Consider the following 26,756-nt stretch of genomic DNA (forward strand, 5'->3'; position numbering starts at 1 on the left):
AAAGCTGAGTAACCGGACCGCCGCTATAGCAACACTGGCGGCAACTGTGATTGAGTTCTAAAGGAAATCACCAGTCACGGTACAACCCTTCCCTATGGAAGTACGTCCGTTATCGATGAGAGGAGCCAGAACCTCATCTTTTCGTGTATCCTCGAGATTGGAGAGAACCCACCACAATGTCGGAAGCTTCTCATCCTCATTTAGAGGTGCTCCCCAGGGGGATCAGGATGTAATTGTAAAACATTTTTTTCAATAGAGACTGATAATAATAGAAATATAATATTTTTTATCGAAAACAATTATTCTATTTTTACAGCTCCTTTTTTTAAATTTAATACAATAAGTTGGGTGATGGTAAACAAAACTTTGTTTTAAGAAAAGAAAAAAACACACACAGAGACAGAGCACAAGCAATATAATAAAAAACACAAATCGCCAGCAACATAAACATTCGATAACAAAAAATCTAAAACGGAAAGTAGAAGTTGAAATCAAATGTATGCAGAAAAACTCTAGTTAAATAATAGTGCAGATTGATAACGCTGGGAGTCAGTACATCACAATAATCTAAAGAAAGAATTCAATTGCCAAACTTTCTTGAGCCCCTCGAATTTATTTAGGAATTTTTTTGTCGGAGTATGGAATTTTCTAGAAGAATATCTGGATCTCGAAGATTATTAGAGATTGAGCTGAAATTCGTTCATCTTACATTACTTTCATTTTTTACAAGTAGTCACCAAATCTGTCGCAAACTCAATAATTGATTTAACAACTATTTAGGTAGGTGACTACGTTGAAATGTCTATTCACTGAGAAATTAGGACTTTTTTATTTGATGTTCTTAATGTTTGAACGGATTTCATTAAAAACAATTAGAAGTTTGTTTGTTGGGAGTCAGACTGATTTTTATATTAGCATTTACATACGTTTTAATGCTATTTTATATATTTAGATATTGTTTTCTCAAATTCTAATCTTTGGTAGAATTTTCTTACGAAAAGACTCATGAATTAAAATCTAAAAAATATTGTTTTTTCAAATTTGGTATGATAATTTCTCAATATGCTTCAAAATTCCTGAGCTAGAGGATAAGTAATCTGTTCGCTTAAAAATATTTATATTATTTTTAGTGCTTCACAATGTGAAAAAATTGATAATTTCATGTTATTTATCAATCGAACCCCAATATTTAAAGAATGGATAAAAATATAGCTTATTTTTTAGTTCAGGAATTAGAAAAAGTTTTTCTCCAATTATCTGCCAATTTTAATGAAATAATTTGATAAACCTCTAAACTAGAAAATTATTTCTTTATACCCATTCTTAGCCCCACAAAAAAACCCTTTCTCCAATTTTTTTAAAAACTTTGTCACTTAACTGATATACTATTTTGGTTTCATAGCTGTTTTTAATCTCTTTTATGTAAATGTATCCACGAAGGGAACCCTTAGGGAATTTTATATTAAATAAACTTAACACCCCCCCCCACTTACACACACACGCACTCACTCACTCACACACACACACACACACACATATATATATATATATGTGTGTGTGTGTGTGTGTATATATATATATATATATATATATTGGAAATAACACACTATATAACTATGTGTGTGTGTGCGCGTGCGTGTGTGTGTGTGTGCTATATAGTAACTTATTTCATATATATGTGTGTGCATGCTATCTAATACGTTATTTCCTATATAAATAATTATGAAAGAAAAACGTGCATGGAATTATATACAAGAAATTCGAAAAAAATTTTTTAAAAAAATATATTCTTATCGTAAAGACAAAGATCTGTTAAATCTGTGCAATTATTATGAAATTGTACCAAAAATACTCAGATTTCCCATTAAAATAATATAAGAAAAAAAAAACGAAATTGATTTAGAATGAAAAGTAATAAAAAGTTATAAAAATTTAAAAAAAAATCCATTGAAACAAGGCTATGACAGTATTTTTATCTATATTTAAAAAATCAAATGGGAAAGAAAATGGCATTTTCAGAATCCTTTATTCGTATACTTTTACTCAATTTCATAGAATAAATCATACATGAAATCTTTTAATCTTATCTTTGAAGGCAAAAGTTGTCAATTTCATGATTTATCTTGTTAAAAGACAAAAAATGTTCTTATCGTATCACATCTTCTTTCCTCAGTGACATTGATTAAGTCGTGTACACGCAAAAGCATCGTTTTCTTGGAAACTAAACGAGAAGAAAAAAATTCGGGTGAAACTCTCACACTTGAGATGGGATAAGAAAAACTAAACTTGTCATCTGTTTATGATGATTAAGAAGAAGGCCTTTCGAAAGCAAACAGAAGATGTTTCTAGCATTCCAGCTTTCAATGGCTTTTCAATGAAATATTGGCTGATTGGTTCATGGAAGGATAAAAACTCGGAACGGCTTGGTTGTTGAAAGACTTGGGATATAGTTTGTTATGTTTAGAAATCGTCGCAGAATGGAATAAAAAGTAATGGTTTTCTAGTTTCACAGAATATGGAAGAATCAAACATTTTCAACAAGTGTGGTAGGGTAGAAATTCTCAATATCGATATTCTTTTGGATATTATGATAAAATTTATTTGTTCATGGTTGAAAACATATATATATATATATATATATATATATATATATATATATATATATATATATATATATATATCTTTGTATTTGTTTTGAGGAAACGAAGCAGATAGACCCCGAGAATTCATATTATGATAGAAACAGACAAAATAATTATTTTATTTTATGTCCTTCTAATAAATATAGAAACGAAATGACCTTTTGTTTATAGCTATTTAATCAGCGATCGTTTTTTTTTTTTTTTTTTTTTTTTTGCAATTTTATGTCTATCGAAGAATTATTTTTCTTAAAAGAAAGATATTGGCTTTATGGACATCATTAAAAAAATTCGTATTTCACAATTATTGAAAAAAAAACTTTCGGTATTAACTTCCAAATGTGTAATTAGTAATTCATTTGGATATATAAACATAGAATAAATTCTTTAATTTAAAAATACTTCATGGAAATAAAATAAAAATATAGGAAAATCTCAGAAAAAGTCCAATAAAGCAAAAAATATCCGTTAAATTGGAATTGTATATATCATTTTAAATAGTTCGTTTGAATTCAAACACTAGAAAAAAATTAACAAAATATGCTTTCTTATAAACAGTACAGTTAATGGAAAGAAGGGAAAGAATATAACTAGATGCAGATTGAAGATCTTTAGGAACAACTAATCATTAAAATTCTCACATCTAGACTATGTAAAAATTGCAAAGTGTTTCAATACTGGTTATTCTGAAATCAACAGCCGATATTTGTCAGTAATTGAAAAAAGAGAAAACTCTTATTGGCACAAGATTGATTCGTCCAAAAATAAAAAATAAAAATGTATATATGTAAAAATATATTATGATATATCTATATTAGTTTAAAAATTTAAAAAAATATATATATTCCATCAATTTGTACCATAACGCAGTGATGGATTTGAGTTAAATGCCTTTTTCTTGGTTAGTTTATTTTTTTTAAATTTTCTATTTATTTGTTAAATTTCAGTTTTTGCCAAAATACTTTAATTTACTAAGAACCTTTTTTTATTTTGTAATTCAATTTCTGAATAAAAATATGAATAAAATCAACTAAAGATTTTTGGTAATAATCATTGAATCTGAATTTGTTAGAATAGAAAATCTACTTATCGATACTTGAAGCCTCTATTTAATACATAAATTTCTGAATGACAAATTAGGAATTAAAAACTAAAAATTAGCTTTAAAGATGGAATGAAGACTTTTAATAATAATTTCTCTTCGGATGCTACTTTCTCGCAACTTTTCTCAAGAGAAACTTTTAATTGGTATTTTACATTTTCTGCATTCATATAAATATAATATCACCCACACAAGTACGAAAGAAATATTAAAATAAAATTAAAGTATTAAATAGATATTCCATCAGCTGTAACTAAAGCAACACATTTGTAAAACATGAAATACAAACAGAGTAAGGAACATGTTTCGATAATGACTTTTCTTCTTAAATGACATTCGTTAAGGGAATAACGTATAACGGAAGCTGCTGCAAGATTAAACATTATGGAATTTCCCCGAACAACGGATGGGCCATTTTGCGAAATGAAGTAACGTTTCTATTAAGAGCATTAGCATTTAGGTTGTCAGAATCAAAGCTATAAGGTTAAGGACTCAATTAGTGCAAAGCGCTTTATGAACTTTCGATCTTCAAACTCTCATCGATAAGAATTAGATATTTCAGAAGATTATAGTTGAAATGTGTGCAGCTTATTATGAAACATAAAGCGGGTGATGAGTTTCAGGATTAATTTCCTAAATTTTCTGTAGCGCTGAGTTTCCCGAAAGTTTTGGAAATAAGCATCCTTCCGAAATTGAATTCAAATAACAGCAGCGAAGGTGCTTCGATAATATTGCATTGAGTTCAAACAATATCGTTGTGCATTTGTTGTACATGAGTATTGATTATTTTTTCGAATAGACTGGAATGGTTTACCTTCTGTGAAAATAAATGTGCATGATATTTTAAATATATTCTTATATTATAAAGATGAAATTGAGATGAAATCTTATAAGCCAGTTACAGCTACGCTACCCGAGAAATTGCTTTTGTATTGGGGTCATATTACTGGGCTGCAAACCACAAGGTCCGAGGTTCTATCCCCGCGCATCACAATTCACCACATTGGTGATCTCGGACGATGAACCTTCAACCTTCGTATAGTTGTTATGGCGCCATCTACCCGCAACCAAAGTCGTCAGTCTCACTTGACGCAGCATCCCAAAGTCGTCAGACTCACTTGACGCAGCATCAGTAACCACTCACCCACACACTCTCGCCATAACGGCTAATGCTACTCAAATGGGTACAGGCGCATTAGAATCAACAGCAAATACATCACCACTCAACAGCCTTATCGTTCCACTCACTGAAGGGAGAGTCTGTGGTGAAAGCTTATAAACCAGTTAACAGCTACGCTACCCGAGTGATTGCTTTTGTATCGTGGTCATGTTACTGGGCTGCAAACCCCAAGGTCCCAGGTTCTAACCCCGCGCATCACAATCCACCACAGATTAAAAAAAGTATATCACTTGTAAAGAAGTAAATATTTTTTTTATCCGAGATATTCATTAAAATTACTCAAGGCAAGATTTAAGTGTGAATTTGTAAATTTCATTTGATTAATGTAGCTTACATGGTTTCTTGTTCAATGTTTCTATGAGTTGAAACCTCACATAAATAGTTGCAACCCTCATAACAGCTTAATAATTCATCGAGGACAAATAATATGGTCCCCCATTTCATGTGTGTGAGATCCCTTCAATCTTTCGAATATTTTGGAATTGTACTGGGGCAGACGGCGTTACTTAAGTTGAGAACAAAGATTTAGCAGTTTTTTTTTATATATACAGAACAAAAAATTAAATTAAAATGAATGGAAATTAAAATGTTATTAATTATACATAAAACTATATTTTACATTAATTTAAAAATATTTATATAAATCAGAAACCTTTTGGATTATTAATTCAACAGTTTGGGCCTAAAACAATTCTCAAGACTTGGAAATCTGCAGAGATTCCATTTAAACAGAAAACATATTTAACTACAAAGAGCATCTAAATGTTACTTAAGGGTGAGATTTTTCAGACTAAAGTACATTCTTAACCGGGAATCTCACTTTCTTTTAAATTTGGGTAGTGGAGTAATGTCTGCAATTAAGTAAATCACTTTCTTTTGGAACCTACTGTATTTCCCTACCTATATGGCTAATTACCTGACTGTAATCCAAAAGCACCTAGTTAATCAAGCAGAATGCAGACTCTGTCTGCTACGTTGGATAGAAACAGCAGATGAGAGTGATGGCCATTCCGTTTGGATGGTTCTTTGTTGACTAGATGATCACTCTGGCATAATTACTCTAAGACAAAATTAGTCATAATCTTGAGTACGCTTGAGTCATAAGGAAAATTATTTCTTGTGTCCTTGTAGGATAAATATCGCTGGTTTATTTTACTGGAATGCTAAAGAATATATGTTATCAAGAAATAAAGAATTGTTATCCCAATTTACCCCAAATTTTGTAAAAAGAAATTCTAACTAGTGGTTCATCCACAATTACATTGATGTGCAGATGAGCTAGCTTTTGTATTAGATAATTAGTTAGATTAATGAATAAATGATTGATTCTAGGTGATCAGAATTTGTTTTTAAGGCTCTTTAAATTTATACTCAAAAACACTTAAGTAAAAGGTACCATTAGCATTTTGAAACTATTTGCAATTTATTACAAATATGATACATTTTTTTTTATGTTTTCTGATTAATAATTTACAATACTGTTTGATTTTTATATGTTAGTTATTTATTTTATATTTTTATCAGTTTTCCAAAAATAATAGATCTTTGATTAATATTTTCAACAATTTATTATTTTCAAAAAAAAAAAAATTCTCTCTATGAAATCGTTTTTGTTATTTGCAAATGACAGATTAATATTCTGCAATATAAATCATCAAAAAAAATGCTTAAATTGTAGGAAGAAAAATTTAATTCATATAATTTTTCCATGTATTTTTCATATAATTTTTTATCTTTATTTAAATTTCAAATATTTCTTAAAAAAAAGTTCATTTTTGCTGCACAGTTTTAGTAAATTTAATTTATAAAATTCAATTATTTTAAAGCATTGTTAAAGGCTTCTGGGATTTATAAAACATATGTAAAAAAAAATCTAGCAAAAAAAGTTTTTGACAGTTCAAATTAAAAAACAATCAAACAATAAACAAATAAAATCTTCTGCTACATTTAATCATCAACGAGCACGAAGATACTAGTGTTTAAATATATGTCACTCAATTTAAAATACACGATATTATCCTTTTTTTTACTTTTAGAAAATATGTCATATTATACCTATATTTCATTATCTAAATTATTATCTAAACTTTCATTTTGAGGGAAAAGAATTTTGATTATATTATTAAACAAATTATTGTGTTCTTAATTAATATATCCAAACAAATAAATCTCTAGAATCCCAGGAAGTGGTGTAAGAAGCATCTTATTATTTTATAAGAATAGTTCAATAGAGGAATTTAGTAAAAGGAGAACATTTATCAGATTTTTGTAATCCTGATACCTTTAAAAAATAACTTCGAAGCCTATTAGGCAAATAAAGATCAATGAGAAAAATTTGCATAATAAGTTTATTTAACGGAATTTGTATTATTACAGAGGGAATAGTCAGAAAATGAAAATATTCTAGGAAATCTGTTTAGTGGAAACTTTTTAAAGATGGAATATTATTTACATAACCATGCATTTCATTCTCTTAGAAATTATAAGAATTACATTTAAATTCTTTGAAGACCAAATTCATCGTAACATTTCATTTAGAAACTAAATATTGAAAGTCTTAGGGACGAGAATTAAAAGTAAATACATAAATAGATTGAAACAGAAAGTTACTATTTCTATAAAGAAGAAATTAATATGAATACATAAAAGAATTTCGTTTGTCTAGATAATTAGTTTATTACGACACTTCATAAATTTCACTTATAATGGATATTGTCTTCATCCTTTCAAATGTGAGTACATTGCTGGAAATCACGCAATATCCATTAAAACTTGCATTTTATAAAAATAAATTATTTTAAGCAAAATTGCGAAAATGGTCCTTTAGATCCTATTTTCATTTATTTATGATAATAAACTCACGAGAAATATGTCTTTTTAATAATGGGTTCTGTTATGAATTATCATCTTTGAAGGATAATTAGGACAACTGTGCTTAAGGCAGAAGAAAATTAAAATCATTAGTATGTATTTTAATAGCCGTTCTGACACAGAATATATTCAACCACCAATACTTCGTTGCCGACACTCTGCGTAATAATTTCTGTCTTATTTTCGTAAATATTAATATTCCTCCATTCATTTTCAGTTCTAGTGAACTTAAATGAATATTTTCTGAAATAAATATTTCTTATATATTTTTATGCATGACATTCATGGTATAATTTCGTGTCTCTAAAAACTCCTCATAAGGGAAACAGATCTTTGGATTTATGTTTTGTCTCAATTAAAACAAGGTATAAATGGAAACTCAAATTTATCTTCATAGCTTGTCTTGCTATTTCATGAAAATGATAAATTTCACTATCATGTGTGAACACGATGTTTTGGTTAGGAGTGTTCGAAGTCTGAAAATGCACAGGCAGAAAATTGGCGATTTATCGCTTTAGAAATATCAGCTTTTCGCGTTTAGGGTTATTAGGGTTGACAAAAAGCAACAACAGCCAGATTGTCCGCATACGTACCCAGGTCTCCTGACTGGCCAATAAAGGGCAGGTCGTAAGAATATATATATATATATATATACAAAAGTATTAGAATCAAGTTAATAGGAAAAACAAAAATCAAATAAAAATTAAACCAAAAAAATTATTAAAAAATATTAAAAAAGAATCCGGCCTGAAGACTTTTTCAAGGGTCACCCTCAGGCAGGGATTCAAATAAAGGGATTTTTTCTGTGAGGACATCCAGACATTAAGTCTAATAATGATTCCTCGTGACCCGAAAATCCCCCGAAATTATGTTCAAGAGATATACCATTTTAACAGAAAGGAAATACAAAATAACAAATTAGAAAAAAACCACAAAGTAAAAATACAATAAAAACAATAACAATAAAAACAAAAACAGCATTAAAATTAAAATTAAAATTAAAAACGAAAAGGCCAGAACATACCATCCAATAGTGAAGGAAACTTTAAACAATCGATTGTGATTTCCTGTTTTTGAAAGTTAACGGTAAATTATGTAAACAGAGGTAGGCACCCAGCGCCATCTATTGAGTGATCCAATATGCAAGTAAATTTCTATTTTTATTTAAGCCAAAAGATTAATTCCAAACCATACCTTGTTTAATTAAAAAATTGACATTACAGTAATTTCTAGGAAAATCATTTTTAATTAAATTTTTAAGGAGGATATTTGATGCTTCAATATAAGAATTTTTATTATTGCAAACCCTTTTGATCCTGTTAACTTGTGAGAAAATTAGATTTTTGAAAATTTTAGAGTTTAGATTGGAATGGTAGTTACATAGTTTTGTTATTTTAAAGTTGAAATCATCCCTTTTATCGTATATACCAACTATTGTTTTATCATTAGCAATTTCGATTTTTAAATCCAGAAAGGTAGCCTCAAGTTGATTTATATTTGTATCTTTTAGAATTAAATCTTTTGGATAGCAATTAGTAATAATATTAGTATTGTCGAAGTTAATCAAAAGTAGGTCATCAATATATCTCCACCCGTTTACTCCACTCCATCTCCATATATATATATATATATATATATATATATATATATATATATATATATATATATATATGCTGGAACAATTTTGAGGTGAAAAAAAAAGAAACCATCGCTTTTCTAAAACTTGATGATTGCGGAATACAATAACCACATGATCATTCCAAACCAGTTAAAATCAAATTTTCGAAAAAAAAGAAAAAAAAACTACCGTTTTCTAAATATTGAACCATGCATAATCTATAATTCAAGTAATTGTTTAAAACCAGTTTTCCAGAAAGAAAGTCTGCCTCGAGAAAAAAATCTTGATTGATTTTGAGATGGTCAAAAACCATTGTCTTTTTAAATGTTGGTGATTTTGAAATATGAGTTAAGTGTTAACATGATATTGTTCTGTCTGATGGATTCCACGTGACTTAAAAAAAATGATGTTCTCACATTGTAACTTGTAATTTACGATAACAAAGGTGTTTTTTTTATTTTAGTTTCTTTAGTTTTTATTTTGTTTGCATTCTTAAAAACTATGATGAATAAACAATAATATATTTTTTAATTGAAATTTAATAAATAAAGTATAAAACACATTTTTAAAGGCAAACCAATATATTTCATTTTTACTGATCTAAAATCTATTGACAATCATTAACTCAGAAATCGAAGATTAACAGAGCGTATTAAATCGATTTTACTTCCATTTAATCCCAAATTCAGCAACAAAACTTTCAATTCCTTTACATAAGTTTGTGCAGAACATTTCCCCGATTTTAAAACAGAAAAAAATTAGTATTCCCAATCATTGGATTTAGCGAGAGACCCATCAGATTTGTCCTCCCTAATAAGGCAGGGGATATTAATCCGGTCTGTTTCTGACTACCTTTCAGGAATTCTGAAGACTGATAAACTCATTTAGCAGACAGAGCTTCGAAAACAGCTGAGTGAGCTCCTATCGAACCATGACACGGGAAATTCTTTTCCGAAAATAAATTATGCTGAACTATTAAAAGTCGTGAATTCCGTCCCACTTAATGAAGGGAAAATGGTCGTGTTCGGGAAGAAATTATTTTCTTGTTAGCTCTCAGATCTGTTTGATAATTCTGGATTGTCCCGAAGAGTTGGACGCAATGTGAAGACAGAGAAAATATTTTAGTTCCGTAGATATCAGTAATTTTGATTGGAGATTATGTAATAATTTAGAGAAGATTATTAAATTAGAAATTAACTATTGTAAAATACATTAGGAATCTGACTGTGAAATCATTATTAATTTTCTTAACAAAAATGAAATGCCGGCGTCCTTGCATAGGGGTAGCGCATCCTTCACGTGATCTCGGCGTCCAGGGTTCGAATCCCGGTTCGAGCATGGTTGTTCATCTGTGTTCTTCTGTGAGGTGAATGAATGAGCCCCTCTGTAAAAAGGGGTCATACAAGCGAATGTGTGAGTGTCATCTTCATATGAGCTAGAAGTCAGATTTCTGCCCTCGGGTGCCCAGGGGTCTGTACCCTCAGAAGCTACTGCACCCCCTTTCCGTGGTCACGCGGACACGAGATCCTCATCATCAAAAATAAAATGTAGTTGATAAGTAAGTTAAAACATCATTAATAAAATAGTGTAATCAGGCTGCTATATAACATTAATATTAATGCTGTAGCAATCTAATAAAAATATTATGCGCATGGTATAATTTCCACGGTAGAAAATCAATGCATAATTAAGTAATCTTAAGATTTAAATAATAAAATTCGAAAATAAAATGTAGCAAATATGAAATCTGCAAACAAAATTTTGTCTTACTTATCATTTACTGTATTTTCCTGGGACAAATCAGGCCAGTTTTAAGATATAATGGCGTCGAATCTATTGGATTTCTCTTCATTTGCTATAATTGTATAATAATGCTGTTAATAAGAAAATATCTATATAACCTATAAATTAAATCCACATATATTTAAACTATTTGGCTAAACCACAGAAGAAGCCTATTTCCTCTGAATTCGCCTATTCTTATTTCATTAGAAAGCTTGTAAAAAATTAGATATAGCTTTTTGTTCGCTTTCTACCTATGCATTACATATACATATTAGAAAAGTGTCAAAACCACTTTTTTACTGTGCATTCTCTATGGAAACTAGAGAAAGTGGCCTTTTTGAAGAAGGAAGGATGGTGGATGGAAGAATTTCTATGGAAGGGAAATGACCTCCCTTCGCCCTTGTTTTTTGCAGACTCTAAAATATATTTTTTTATCTCCTTCTGGTCACATGAAATTGTGGCCCGGATAAGGCCTTACATGATATTGAAGAACGATAATTATGAAATATTGATCTTTGGCTAGAATCTTGCATTCTTAATGAATCTATAGTGACAATGTGTATTTTTTATTCATTTTTTGCCGAAAGATTGACAACAAAATTCGATGCTGAACTACAGCTCTACTCAAAAGATAAAACATAACCAAATTTCATTGATTTAAGTTATTATGTTTATGAAGTATTGTATTTACATGCAAGCTAATTGACGACCATTTGACATATTTGGTATTGATACTAAACCTATGCACTAAATATTGCGTACCTAGTTCTTTGCGGGTTTTTTTTCTTCTTTTGAACTGACTGGTATTTGAACAGACAGACCATCAAACTTCCGGTGAATGGATTACATTAAAAATGTAAGAGAAAGCTATACATTTGGTTGCAACTCGGTATACCACATTTCATCTATCTAGCTTATAGTGTTTTGAGTTATCGCGTTCACAGCCAAACAGGTAGAATAATACCAAAAATTTATTTATCATACTCAGAGAAATTTCAAATGTGGAGATTTGACAACAAGTTTGCTTTCTCTGTACTTTTTATAAGACAAAGTAACAAGCACCAAGATAGAATTTCTCAATCGGTTCCGATTTCACCAATTTTTATTTCGTTCGAAACTTCATGAAATTTCACCACTAGTTCCCTGCTTTTTTATTTCCATCTTTAGTCTCAGTATCAACAACAGAACCAATCTTACCGCCGGCGTCCTCTCCTAGGGGTAGCGCGTGATCTAGGCGTCCCGGGTTTGAGTCCTGGTTCAGGCATGGTTGTATGGTTATTTTCTTCCTTGTGTTCTCTCTGTGAAGTGCGTGAATGAGACCCCCTGCAGAAAGGGGTTGTACAAGCGAGTGTGTGTGTGTGTGCTATCTTCATTTGAGCTAGAAGTCAGACTTCTGCCTTCGGGTGCTCAGGGGTCTTCACCCTCAGAAGCTACTGCGCAAAAATTTGGCTTAAAATAGTTATACGAAAAAAAAAAATACTGGTTTTATTTGCCATTTAATTTTGCCAGTTTTTTTTTTTTTTTTACTTAATTAACCAACAAAAGGCTCTATGCTTAATGTACATGCATAATTCTTAAATGAATTCTTCCAATGAAATGTAGTTTCCAATGTTCTTTTGGAAACTAAATAAATGCTATTATGGCGAGTGAAGAGCTTGAAGACTACAGGTGGAAAGTTTACATTTGCATTTAAAAAAACTTTGAATACTATTAATTTGATTAATTGACATACAAGCAAAGATGAGAACACACAAAAAAAACTATCTTCCATAATTTCTCTATAAATGCTAATTATCCCGAATTAGCTTTCTTTGTTTTAACGAAATAAAAATAATTTTTCTATTGTTGATGCTTATTTATTTTAGAATTAAAACTATGCAATACGGGCAAGTGTTCTTCAATATTTAAATGAAATATAGTATCTTTTAGATTACTCATATTGTTTATGATAATAATTCTTATAGAACGTAGTTGGGGCCGTGGTGGCCTGGTGGAAAGGTCTCGGCTTCGGAACCGGATGGTTTCAGATTCGTGACCCGATTCCACCGAAGAATCGTCGTGTACGGGGGTCTGTTGCACGTTAAATCCGTCATGACCAAACGTCCTTCCACTGGTGTGGTGTGGGGAGGGGGGTGCCAGCTCAGGTGTCGTCCTCGTCATCTGACCGCGGTTCAAAAAGTACGAGGTCCGTCCCAAAGTAGCCCTAGTGTTGCTCCAAAACGGGACGTTAATATAACCAAACCAGACTATAGAACGTAGTTGGCAGCATCTTCAAAAGAAAACGTTGTCGTACCTTTATTGTATTACTAAGGAATTTTGATTTTAGAAAAAAAAATCACACTCTAAATATATATTAAAAAATGATTTAAAGAATACAGCAAATTACAATTTTAAAGTTACTTCGAGATTTTGTGGAATAAAGAATGAAAACTCTAAGGAAAAAATTGCTTTTTATTTTCTTTTCTCTTCCTAAATTTTCACCATTGTACAATCTTTTCATGATCCTATGTCTAGAGCAACGGAAACAAAATTTACAAGGAAACGAAAAAAAAAGAGATTTGAACGATCAAAATTTTAATAGAAAAGGTAATACCTAAAATGAGTTTATCGATTTAATTCCCAATATGTATTTAAGTTCAAACTCTTTATTTTTTATTATGTCGATAATAAATTAAAAGAAGAATTAAAATTATTTTCTTCGTAAAAATATATTTTAATTTCTAAGAAATTTCAATTAAAAATATATTGAAGTAATTTTCTCGTTTTTAATCTGAAGTCAATAAAACATAAAAATAGTAAAATTCAAACAAATTTTTCTTTAATTACAATCATTTAAATATTAAAACCATTCATAGAAAAAAAAGTATTAGATTTAAATGCTGTGCTAAATCCCCAATTAAGAATTTTTCAAAAAAATATTGGGAACACTACTGTTATTACTGAAATTTAAGCATTAATAAACACAACCTTTAATTAAGAAAATGCAATTGAAAAAGAAACCAAGGGGAAATTAATTTCATTATTTTGTTTCCATTTTTAATTGCAAAAAAAAATGTAAATTTAGCTTCGTTGGTAAGAATTTTAATTATTAAAAACGATAAGCACAGCCGTAAATGACAGCATTTGAGTCGGTCATAAAATTAAAACAGGACCATAAAAATGCAAGCGATTTTATTGTACTTTTTCTTAATATTAATGAAATTTATTTCTACAAAAATGCATTCTGAAACAAATTAAAATGGCGGTAGTGTTGTAATGAAATAGCAACTTATTATTTGTTCCTTGGTATGGATGATAGATTACATAATAGAATTTGCGGCCAGTTTTTTTTAATAAATAAAATTTAATCCAGAAGCAATTTCTTACAAAAATTTATATCAAAAGAATCAATCATTTCCCTTGGCAGAATGAAAGTAATTTATTTTATTTTTATTTTTTATAACATTTTATTATTGTCATGTTTTCAATCACTGAAGTTATTTGTAGGACATTTAATTCGAACTCTCAAATATTTGTTTCTTTAGATCGTCAATCAATAGTAATTTTATCAACTACTATTTTTTAACTCTTATTTTTAATTAAAATGAAAAGTGAATATTAAAATAAAAGTTATCAAACTTCTTTCATCATAAAGCAAAAGAAAAAAAATTATTAAAAAAAATTATTAAAAAAAAATAAGTTATAACTCTGATGGATTTTTATTAATTATAAAATAATTGTCAGCCAAACATAATTTAATGTGCTTTCCTCATCAAAATAAAGAAATTATTTCAAAATTAAAATAAATACTTCAAATACTTCACATTTCAAAGATTCATTTGAATTAAAATAAAGGACGTATTCAACAACAAAATCTTCAAAATATGATATGTCATTCATTAAATTCAATAATGAAGAACATTTGATTCTTTTTGTCTCAAAAATTAAAATGTCTCAGATATTTTTTTTCGTAAAACATTGTGAAATTTCAATTTTTAAAGAGCATAATATCTGAGTTTTAAAAATATTGACAAATGATTGAAAGTATGAAGTAATACTATTGGAAATGTAATTCGAATGAATGTACCACAAATTAGTAAAATGAAATTTAAGTTTCCCCATTTTATACAAAATGTTTGTAGTAAACTTTATAGAAAGCGATTGAGTTTTCAAATTCAAAATAATGATTTAAGAAATAATAATCGTGCATTTAAAAAAATTCAATATATAATTCTTATTCAAGTTTCTAATTGTCAAAGATATTATTTTTCAATTATTAAGAAATTTGATGATTCAATAATTCTTACATTTTTTTCAAATGACGGTATCTTATTTGAAAAATTATAATTCCAATATTTTTTTTCTTTTTTTTTTTTGATTTGGCCAGTTATAACCTGTAAATATATTTTTCATTTCTTATAACACCTGAAACTGTCTAGTATAAGATATGAGCTATACAAGCAAAATAATAAATTTCAATTCTTAATATCTGAAAAAAATTTATTAGTGTTATATCAAAAATTTCAATAATATAGAATTATAACAACATTATGATACAAATAAACAGCCCTAATACATACTTCTAGACAGACATTTAATCTGAAATATTCTACGAATAACTGAACTTGAGCCAAATATTTGAATAATATATTACTTTCAGAATATTAAAAATTTAAGATGAAGAAACGGCAAGTAGATTCGACTAAGCGAGTAAATTTTTATCAGCGGATTACAGAATATTCGAAGTCTTGTAATAATGTATTACGCCCTATTAGCACAAGATATTATATGATATATCTACAATGTTGCTTCGATATTCTGAATGTCGGACAATATTTCGAGCGATATCTTAATAATGTTGAGTAATTCACGCTAAAAGACGTACACATTTACGTGTAACAGGGGTCAATTAACACAGAGGTTTAGTAATTGGTGCCTATATGACGCCCTCAACAGTTGTAATATAACATCTAAATACAGCAACGAAATTTGATACAGAGATATATGCATTAATGGCTACAAATGTTACATATAAGCCTCTCAACAGCTGCAATATATTCCGGATTTCATATCTATGAAGAGCGACAGCACCTGGTACAGAAATCTGACTATTAGTTGCAGCTAGAATTAATATATTAGTCTCTTAGTGTATGTTATGGCATTTGGGTATACCTTGTTTAACCTTTTAGAAAGGCTACAATACTAAGTCTGATACAATTGAATTTTTGCACAGATCTGATACAAAAATGTACGATTAATGGTACATGTTCAGCTGTAAAGCTTCAAATTGAAATTAGTTTTAGCTAAGATATAAAAAAGAACAAAATTTAAGATGGTTAGCAAGTATGTTTTATTGTATTGCCCACATATAGACCAAAATCATAAACATATAGACCAAATGGTGCATTGCTAGTCTATTTTTACTGGATCGCAAGATATTTATTGGTATAAGTATATTTCCATAATTTGAAGGAGTGAGCACTCGAAATTTTCAAGTTGCTACATGGCAGTCAAACGTGAAAATATAGTGCAATATGATAACAAGAGACTAGCGTCGAATGGCAGGAACTGAAAAACAAAACAACTCTATTTTCAACATAAAAAAGACTCGCAAAAAGAACCGGCATTTTGTCAGCGAAAGATCTGTTGTGTTGCTAATTTTTTTCAGTCTATGGCATAGAGGACCATTAGGTTGCAATTCAGTATTTTAAATCTCGAAATTCAGAATGCATTATAAACCATCAATATATTTTACTCACCCATTAATTTCGCAACGGTTCGTTATCATTCGATAAACATATATAAAATATAATAATTTTTTTGTCTTCAAGAAAGTTACATTTTGGTCTATAAAATGTCATTCTGAAAGAATGTGCTCAACTTATCCTTGAGAAAACGAAATATCATTGTGCCGAATGTGAAATAGGTCTCTAGATATGTGGTTTTCACAGAATGAGTTCCTTCTATTAAAAATCTGGGAATTCAAAGAATAATCAGATATAGCTATATGCTTTTTATAGTCATTAAGGTTTTCAAAACGTTAAGAATGATAGATATCTTATGGCCAATGGTTTTATAGATTGCAATTGATTTCCTTAATATAAAGTAGAAAAAGTGAACTTTTATTCTCCGTCATCTTCAAATGCCCACTATAAAAATTGCCTGTATAAAAGTTTCAAAATGGAGAATTCAAGTCATGACAGTAAACAGTCGTTTCTATTTTTAAATGTTTAAATGGCCGTGGAAGCATTAGAATTCATACTGACCTAAAAAAAACATTCAACTATTCAAATTTGCATAGATAAACAAAATGAGTAGAGATTGAACAAAATCAAAGATAATTATAAATATATATTTTTATTTTACATAAATATCAGATAACGAATGAAAGAGCAGCAAAAAATCAGACTTTAAGACACCATGATAATTTTTTAGTCTTTATAATGGCGTCTTCTTTTTGGAAGAAAAAATTATTTGATGAGTCTGCACATAAAACAGCAATGATAATTTTCTTTTTAAATCCAAAGTATTATTTATAAGGACAATAACAGGTTTCTTAGTTACAAAGCAACGATTAAAACACAAAAGCAAAAAAAAAAAAAAAAAAAAAAAACGTTGCAATAATTTTCTCTCGTGAAACTCATTAGTTATTCAGAATTACGCAACAGAAACTTGCGTGATTGTCATTTCATCTTGAATGAAACTGTCAATATCGAAAGACGAACTTCTATTCTTTTTCAGAAAAGACAAATCGGTTTCAAAGTGTAAACAAATGTCAATACTAAACATGAAAGAACTTATCAATTATTCATTTTCTGAATATACTATAGCAGTGGAAAATACTACATTAGGTAATTGATGTACTGTGTGGAAAACTAATAATTATAATTTTTAAATAATTATGTCAGAATATCAAATTCAGATTTTAGCATAAATAACTCAAACTTTAAATTTCAAACCACTGTCATTTAGAAATTAGTTTAATGATGTTCAGAAGCAAAATCTTGTGGTTCAAAATTTTTATTTATACATTCCATATACTTCAAAAAAAAAAATATCGAAAACAATTAACTTGTAAAAATTGCAAATTAAATGACCAATCAGAAGATTATATAAATATCAGTTTTGATCGTTTCCGAAAGCCTTTAAATGAAATTTTTAAAATCTAATTATAAATAATGCTTTAATAGCAAATTATTAAATTGAAATTTTACGAATTTTTTAAAAATTATTACAAGTAATCACAAACTATGAGAAACGCTAAACATTTATTTTTAATATACATAATAACGATAGCTATTTATAGGCAAAGTGTTGCAAACATGAAATTGAAATAAAAAAAATAATAATTTAACTAAAAATATAATTCCAAAGATCGAAATATGCATGTGAGCTGCATCCGGAATAGAATATTACCAGATTAAGAATGGAAAATCCTCTTCGGATTATAAATAGGAAAACAAATTTAAGCGTGCAAAAATAAATATAAAATATGTAGTTTCTTGAGTGTGTTCCGATGGTCTAAAATCTTTGAGAAAAAGAATCCTGTATACTCTACTAATAATAAAAGAAAACGAATGTCTGCATGATTCAACAAAATAAATTTGGGGGAGTAGTAGTATCCTCTTTGGTTAGATTTCTATGCGAAGTTTTAATTAATTAAAATTTTAACAAGATTTTGAATTACTTACATGATAACTTTGAAAAGAATTATTTGACAAAATTCATTTTTACTTCATTTTTAAATTAAAAAATATTTTCATGATATCTCTTCAATGTTTGTGTCTTTTATTAAATTTCAATATCTTATTTTTGAAATACGTATCATTTTCCGCAATAATTTCCATCTAAGTAATGAATTTCAAACGGCCAAATTGCAAACATTTTTAATTTCAAATTTTGATAAAAATGTAACTCACATTATTTTTGAAAAATTATATCTTTCTTTACAATGTGCAATGCATTTCCCTAATTTTGTGTCTATACCTTTGTTCATACTACAGGTGGTTATCAAAAAAATGGTAACACCTTAGATATATAAAGAATCCTTTATTAATATGGTTCAAGACTGCCTTTGGCATGTAATAGAGCTTGGATTCGCCTAGGAATCGATTCATACAAGTACTGAATAATGTTAGAGGAATATTGTACCATTCCTCCTGGAGATATTATAAAAGTTTTGGGATACCGGTGGAGGATATCGATTCCGTTTGAACGCTCTAAAATAGACCATAACGGTCCAATTATATTAAGGTTGGGTGAATGTGTGGGCCAAGTCAGATGTTTAACTTCATACTCCTATTCATTAAACCTGATTGGAAAAGTCTCGCTGCATGGATAGGTGCATTATCATCCTGGAAAATTCCATCTCTTGCAGGAAATGAAGTTTGCATCATAGGATGGACCTGGTGAGCGAAAATTTCTCCTGGTGATCCGTCCTTACAGGGTGATGATTAGTCCAGCAGTAAACCACTACATGGCTGCCCATATCATGACAGATCCATCTCCATGCTTGATAGATGGAAGGAGACAATCATGATCATAAACTTGGGCAGTGGTTCTCCAAACGTGTACCCGTCCTGTTATAGGGAAAAGTGTGAAACACGATTCGTCAGACCATATTACTTTCTTCCACTTATCAATCGATCAGGTTTTGTGAGTGTGACACCACTGAAGACGAGTTTATCATTAACATCTGTGACAAGTGGCTTGGGAATTACTGCTCTGCCTTAAATATTCTGTTTATGAAGAGGCCTTCTAACTGAAATCACTGACACTGGCAAATTCGGACGTGTATTGAGCTCTGTGGTTACTTTTGCTGCAGTTGGTCGCTTTTTAGACATTACAATCCGCTTCAATATCCGTAGGTTTCTTTCACTGAGCATCTCTTTCCGCCTACTATTTTGCTTTGCCTAGCTAGTCTTGCTGCGCTGTGTATATGTTGTCATGACTTTAGACACCGTATCTCTAGAAACGCCTAAAAGTCGGGATGTTTCTGTCAAACTTGCTCCAGCTAGACGGACTCCTATCAGAACTTTAATGAAGCTAACACATATTACCAGAATATGTATATTGCTACTTAAAAAAAAAAAAAAAAACTTTTGGCTATTAGTATATTTTAATGCTTACGTAGCGCATTCAAAAATGTCAATTTTATTCACATTTTTTTGATAACCATTATTTTCCATTATTCCATTATTTTGATAACCACATGTATTTTATCACATGAAAAAGTAGCGGTAGTAAAGAATGCGGCACTTTTTTGAAGATGCAATTTCATCATTACGTTATTCTGAAGTTAATCTTTAATTATAAGTACAACATACTTTCAGAAATATTATAAAAAAAGCTTCCTTTATACTGAAACTACTGGACATAGAAAAATAAGCTGAATCTTCATGTATTTTCAATAATGAAAAAAAAAAAAAACTGAATAAATTGCTAGCAGTAACATTGGAAAGAATTTAAATTCTATTTCGACAAGAAAACATATTTTTGTAAAATATGGGTAAAATATTTTTTTTAATTAAATTACATAAATTCATTAATGATGGAATTTATTAACTTAAATTATTCAAGTTATACTTCATGAAATGCAAGGACACATTTGGAATTACGTTCAATATTGTATCCAACCAAATTAAAAGTAATTATTAAAATTTAATACCTGTTTAATTACTTCAATACAACACATGAAAATTTTCTGGTAAACAGGATCAATGTCTGGAAAAAAGAGAGAAATTAAATTAAAGAAAATTTTAAAATGCAAAGAAATTAGTAAATATGCAACCATTTTTGGTAAAATTACTTTCATTCGCAAAACAAAATTTTCTTTAAAATAAAGGGATTAAGAAAAATTTCACATTTATTCCTAGTCATTACAACTTAAATAAATAATGTATTTACTGAAAATATCCATCCAATCAGAGGAGAAAAGACGAGAAGCTTACGGTATATTGACCGATTTTCATTTTTTCAGTGAGCGTATTAAAGCTGTGTGGTCGAATTAATTTCATTTTTATGACAGGACATGCCTTCTAAGAATAATGTAGTACTCCCAAGAAACGTCAAATGATTTTTTTTATGGTACACTATTTTAAATACAGCATGTGTAACAAACAAGTGTTATGGCCTTGCACTTCTATTATGTTATTACATTTATTTTTATTTTATTCACATTTTGTTATAATGGATATATTTAAAATTGAAGATTTATTATTAAGGAAAAAAATACATAATTCGCTTTTCAGTTTTTTTCATATAAAAAAATAAATGCTCTCTGAATTTTGTTACTTCAGATTAAGACAATATGTTTGCATCCGTATTATGGATATCCTACGGACTTCAAAATACATTTTCTAACTGTGAAAATTGACGAAAATTTTAAACTCATACAAAAACATTATTATAATTGGAATTAAATTTTTAATTTTCAACTTATAACAAGAAATGATATGTAACAAAATTCATTATTGTAGTATTGAACCCAAAAGAGACAAATTTGTAGAATCTATGGTTTAAGCTTTAGGGGGATCTTCTTTTTTACCTGAGATAAATACTTTCAGTTTTATATTATTCCTATCTTTTACAGTATCTAATACATATTATGCAAAAATGTACCGTATTAAACGATATTTGCAATATTGTATATTATTGTTGAACATTTAATAATATAATATAATATCCCATTATATTCCGCAACATTCCGTGCTATCTGGGTTTGATGAATTGTTTTATATTTCTTATATTTAAAACGAAGGTGCATTTTTATTTGAATTTACCAATCAATATGTACTTAAGTTTATTATTATACGGAAAAAGGAATAATATAAAAAAATGCTAAAAATTATATTGCCAAAAATTGCAAATACAGAAAAGTAATTTGCAATTTTTGTGCGATTTCAAAAAATAAATGTCAGTGACTTTCAATATAGTAGAATCTTCTCATCAATAAAAATTTTTATTTTTGACGCTTTATATGACACTGAGATTTCTTTATATATTTTCATTCTAAAAATTATTTAAATTTACTATGCATACTCACATTATTCAGTGACAGTGAATATACAAGGGGTGTTCAAATGAAAAGGTACGAAACGTCGTAACAACGTAACCGCTAACATATTTGCCTATGTTGCTATGGAAGAAAGTAGCGAGACATCTACGGATACGATTGGAGTCTTCGGAGTAGATCGAAGCATGCATGGGAACCCGCATGAGCAGGAGTGAGCAGAGGCTCTTATAAAGAGTGCCATCCAATTGACGGGGTAGTGCATGGGGAGACAGGACTCCTCCAGCACAGAAGAGCCATTAACTCCGATATGTACTGTGAGACAATCCGAAGACTACGCAGGTCCATCAAGAACCAATGACCTGGGCTACTCACGGAGGGTGTGGTTCTGCTCTATGACAACGCGTGTCCACATGTCTCCAGGGTAACACACGGAAACTGGACAAGTTCAAGTGGGAGCAGCTCGACCATCCACCCTACAGCCCGGACATATCACCCTGCGATTTTCATGTGTTTGGTCCCCTGAAAAAAACATCTGAAAGGGAAGCGCTTCAATTCGGAAGGGGAACTCAAGGACGTTGTGAAGGACAGGGTCTCGTCACGGCTACAGGTATTCTTGAAACCAGGAATCCTTCGGCTCGTTAATCAATGGAATCGTTATGCTGAAGCCTATGGTGTATACTTTGAATAAAATCTTAATTTATACCCACAGTGCCGTTTCGTACCTTTTCATTTGAACACCCCTTGTATAGATTTATCGAATTCAGAAAATACTAACTTTCCTCTAATTTTCTAAATATTGAGTTTATACAGCATCTTACTATATTTCTGAGGTACTTGCCATTTTATGAATAACATTTAAATAAGGTAACTAATAGAAATTTATCAAAAATTAACTAAATTTTAAAACAGACTTTTCGTAAAAAATATGTACATCATTAAACTAAACATAATTCTTAACTTCATAAGTGCCTAAATATTTTTTTTTTAAGTTTTTAAATGGATTTATAAAAAAGAAACGGATTTCAAACAATCCATTTAAAAAATTCGTTGTTTCAATAGAAAGTATTACTTAAAACATATTACTTTCCTTTAGAAATATCATTCAGAGCAAGATTGAATTAATGATAACATATTTATTGCAAATTTTAAAGTGATTTAGTGTGATAAATTTTGAGTTAGAGTCAGTCTTCTGATACTGATCAAATATCTACAAGTAAAAAACTGTTTTTCGTAAGATGTATCAGTACCTTGTTGATCCCCTAAGGAAATGCTTTTTGATTAATGGGGGAAAGTGGTTGATCATAAGGAGTGAAGATCCAGAGTAAATTATATAGTATAATTTTTAAGGATTGCTAATAATCCTTACTGAATCATTTTCTTTCAATTTGTCTACTCTGTTCCACAGAGATGAAATTAAATTTAACATTATCAGGCTTGGATAAAAGAATTTTGAAGTATATCAAGAAATAATTAAATTTTCCATTTACTTAGAATTATCTGTCTCGTCTTCCTGAAGAATTTATAATGTATTTTCTGAAAAGTAATTTCAATTTAAATTTTCGTGTCACTTTATCTTTTAGATTGACAGACCAATTTCGCTTTCAAGATTGCTTTACACAGACATGATTTCTGATAGATAATTCAGATATGTTGATCCAGTCTTTTTCAGCTTCTTTTTCTTATCTCTCTTCAATTTACGAAAGTTTTCAAAAACACATTTACTTGAATATTTTTTAGAAGTACTCAGTTTGTTTTAAATAAATGAAAGCAGATATTGTAAAGAAAAAAAGGTCAATTTTTTCCCAAGATTACAGGTTAACACTTTCAACGCTACCGATGAGATGTATCGCCTTTCAGATACTTCCAATTACAGGTTTCTGTGGGTTAAAATTTGTCTCTTATGCCAGTTCAGATAGGTTGAATTTTTTAATATATATCTGAAAATTTAGCCCACAGTCAATATTTTTTCAAAATTTTAGTCACATTTTAGCTCACAGAAACCTGTAATTAGAAGTATCTGAAAGACAAGATATCTCGTCGGTTGAGGTTAAAGTGTTAAAAGTCTGTGCATGACTCGTTAAAATTTATTTTTTATAGAATTTTTACAATTTCAATTATTTTGAAGGATATTTTTAAGTTAATTAGAATATCATACTCAATAAAATTTTTAATTTTTTCAGTCAGATTAGTTATTACAGAATTTTTAGATTTGTATTTCAAAAGTTTTGAACCGAAACTTTACCAAAAAAAGAATATTATAGGTTTGTCTTTAAGTTATAAAAAAAATCTTACTAAAATGTGTTGAATGTAGCTATATATCAATATATGAAAAATTTGATTTCCTTCAGAGTTATTTTTATGAATGTTTAAATGTTTTTCTTCTTATCCTATTAATTATGGTTTGATTTCTTATTTCCTACTGATTTCAGGACTTCATACTTTTACTACAAGCTTAATGTCCCCTTAGATGTTTAATAAAATATTATTTCATTTATATTAATACTCTAATAAAAACATTATCTTTAAATGCATTACTCACACCTCTAAGTTTTAAGTTTAATAGTAATTTGTTACTACAATTTTAATGGAACTCATAATTAATTTTTCTGAAATTCATTATCATAATATTGATGGTCATATTCACTAAATTATTTTGATCAGAAAAGTGGAGTTTCTGACAGTTATGGGCAGTTTATACAGGAACTCTATAACTCTTCGCCAGATTTATTTTAACCCTTTCCAGGGCCGTGGGAAGTATGCTTCCCACCAAATTTATCAATCTTTGTAAAAATTTATGTAAGTTGGCATAAGTTCTGACAAATTTTTTTAGAAAGACACAAACTTAGATGCTTTAGTTCTTTATTTTAAACAAAATGATGTGTCTTGATTTGATATTTAATTATTAATTAACCGAATTAATTAATTAATCAAATTAAATTTATCTAATAAGCTAAATGAATCCCTTTTCTTATTCTAATTTCAAGCCTAGAAATATTTTAACATAATATTATTAGAAAAAAATGGCCCTTTAAAGGGTTAAACGCATCATGTAAGCAATAAACAGAATTCTCCATTGCTGCTCTGATCATTGAAATTTTTTTCTAATTTTGGTTGAAATTCAACTTTAAATTGAGTTTATCAACACAAAGCATAGAATTATTGTACTGAAATGCGATTCCATAATTTTGAAATACCTTTATTCAAAATTTATAAATCATAAAGGTAATTAAATTTATTTAAAAAAATTAATTATTTTCATTTAAATTTTTAATGGATATTAATTTAACATCCTGTTATTGAAATTTTTAAAATCCTTTATTAATTATTAGAGGCAGCGTTATTTTGTGAATAATCATTTTATGCTCATTCATTATATATGTGAATCATTCAAATCATTATTATGTGAATGATCATTTTATGCTCATTCATTATATATGTGAATCATTCAAATCATTATTATGTGAATGATCATTTTATGCTCATTCATTATATATATAATTGATGTGATATTACATTATGTGTGTATTATTATGTTACATTATATGATGTGACATTATATGTGAATCATTCAAATCATTATTATGTGAATGATCATTTTATGCTCATTCATTATATATGTGAATCATTCAAATCATTATTATGTGAATAATCATTTTATGCTCATTCATTATATATGTGAATCATTCAAATCATTATTATGTGAATAATCATTTTATGCTCATTTATTATATATGTGAATCATTCAAATCATTATCATGTGAATCATTCAAATTATTATCATATGAATAATCATTTTATGCTCATTCATTATATATGTGAATCATTCAAATCATTATTATGGGAATCGTCATATATAACTACTATATTTAATATAATTTCTACTTATAATATATAACTTTCTCCTCCGGGGAGGGCACCGGGAGTTTATGATGAGAAGCTTCCGGCATGGTGGTTGGTTCTCTCCATCCTGGATGATACACGAAAATGTGAGGGTCTGTTTCCTCCCATCGAGGACGGAACGTATTTTCTTAGGGAAGAGTTGTACCCTGGCCGGTGATAAGAATAAGGACTGAACCACAGTTTCCGTCAATGTTAGTATTGAGGCGGTTCGATCTTTCACTAATTTTTATCCATGTGCCATCAGGTTGGAGAGTCAGTGATATGACTTACATTATATAATTTTTATTAACTAAGTCTCTAGTTAACGAATGAGTAGTCTGTTTACATTTTTGAATTTAAAAAAAAATGTTATATTCTGCCTTTATAGAAATTTTGCTACATATAAGGTAAAAGAAACACAGTAAAAGAGCACTCGAGAATAAAAATTCCAAAATTTAGATATGATATCCAGTTGCTAGACTCCCTAACATGCAATAAAACACTCGATTAAACACAAATGTCCCCAAGGCATCAACGAATTTATGTTCCTTTTATCACTCCCATAAACCAAAACCAATCTTTGTAGAGAGTCCGCGGAATCGCAGTCAATAAATACCAATCCAGAAATCTTTCAGCAATAGCAGATAGAAATATGCATTGGGGAGTTCCAGAAACAGGTATGTGTAGCG

General features: G+C 29.1%; 1 protein-coding gene across 2 annotated transcripts in view; it reads right to left on the reverse strand.

Moving 5' to 3' along the window:
• The window catches only part of LOC129966046 (5-hydroxytryptamine receptor-like), a 257,650-nt gene that overhangs the window by 29,876 nt on the left and 201,018 nt on the right, over nt 1-26,756 (reverse strand). The window contains exon 3 of one of the 2 annotated variants that reach the window (XM_056080397.1): nt 20,842-20,897. The exons of the other annotated variant lie outside the window; for it this stretch is intronic. The gene's annotated coding sequence lies outside the window, so the exon portion shown is untranslated. The remainder of the gene's footprint in view (nt 1-20,841; nt 20,898-26,756) is intronic. 2 annotated transcript variants of the gene reach the window in all.

Source organism: Argiope bruennichi, chromosome 4 (genome assembly GCF_947563725.1).
Source record: "Argiope bruennichi chromosome 4, qqArgBrue1.1, whole genome shotgun sequence".
Taxonomy (NCBI): Eukaryota; Metazoa; Arthropoda; class Arachnida; order Araneae; family Araneidae; genus Argiope; species Argiope bruennichi.